The 731-nt window shown below is 53.2% G+C and overlaps 2 protein-coding genes across 2 annotated transcripts in view; one reads left to right on the top strand and one right to left on the bottom strand.

Moving 5' to 3' along the window:
- The window catches only part of Med12l (mediator complex subunit 12-like), a 196,917-nt gene that overhangs the window by 137,180 nt on the left and 59,006 nt on the right, over positions 1-731 (top strand). The gene's annotated exons all lie outside the window — the stretch shown is intronic.
- P2ry12 (purinergic receptor P2Y, G-protein coupled, 12) overlaps positions 1-731 on the bottom strand; it is a 50,310-nt gene that overhangs the window by 26,997 nt on the left and 22,582 nt on the right. The gene's annotated exons all lie outside the window — the stretch shown is intronic.

Here is a 731-nt window from a genome sequence, read left to right as displayed (position 1 = left end):
GAGACCATGAGCCCTGACACCTGACAGTCCTGACCCAGAGCCCACGGAGACCATGAGCCCTGACACCTGACAGTCCTGACCCAGAACCCACAGAGACCATGAGCCCTGCCACCTGACAGTCCTGACCCCAGAGCCCACAGAGACCATGAGCCCTGACACCTGACAGTCCTGACCCCAGAACCCACGGAGACCATGAGCCCTGCCACCTGACAGTCCTGACCCCAGAGCCCATAGGCATTTCATTGTTTAAGTAATCAGAGATGGTCTTTCAGCCAAGGTTCTGTTCCCAGAAAGTTCCATGTAGTAATAGTACCCCGGCTCCCAGTACCATGTGGTAATACTTAGTACCCCGGCTCCCAGGTCCATGTGGTAATACTTAGTACCCCGGCTACCAGTGCCATGTGGTAATACTTAGTACCCCGGCTCCCAGTGCCACATGGTAATACTTAGTACCCCGGCTACCAGTGCCATGTGGTAATACTTAGTACCCTGGCTACCAGTGCCATGTGGTAATACTTAGTACCCTGGCTACCAGTACCATGTGGTAATACTTAGTACCCCGGCTACCAGTTCCACATGGTAATACTTAGTACCCCGGCTACCAGTGCCATGTGGTAATACTTAGTACCCTGGCTACCAGGTCCATGTGGTAATACTTAGTACCCCGGCTCCCAGGTCCATGTGGTAATACTTAGTACCCCGGCTCCCAGGTCCATGTGGTAATACTTAGT

The sequence above is a fragment of the Dipodomys ordii genome, unplaced genomic scaffold (genome assembly GCF_000151885.1).
Source record: "Dipodomys ordii isolate 6190 unplaced genomic scaffold, Dord_2.0 Scaffold124, whole genome shotgun sequence".
Taxonomy (NCBI): Eukaryota; Metazoa; Chordata; class Mammalia; order Rodentia; family Heteromyidae; genus Dipodomys; species Dipodomys ordii.
Note: the sequence above shows the minus strand (reverse complement) of the source record. Positions and strands in the feature narration are given on the sequence as shown.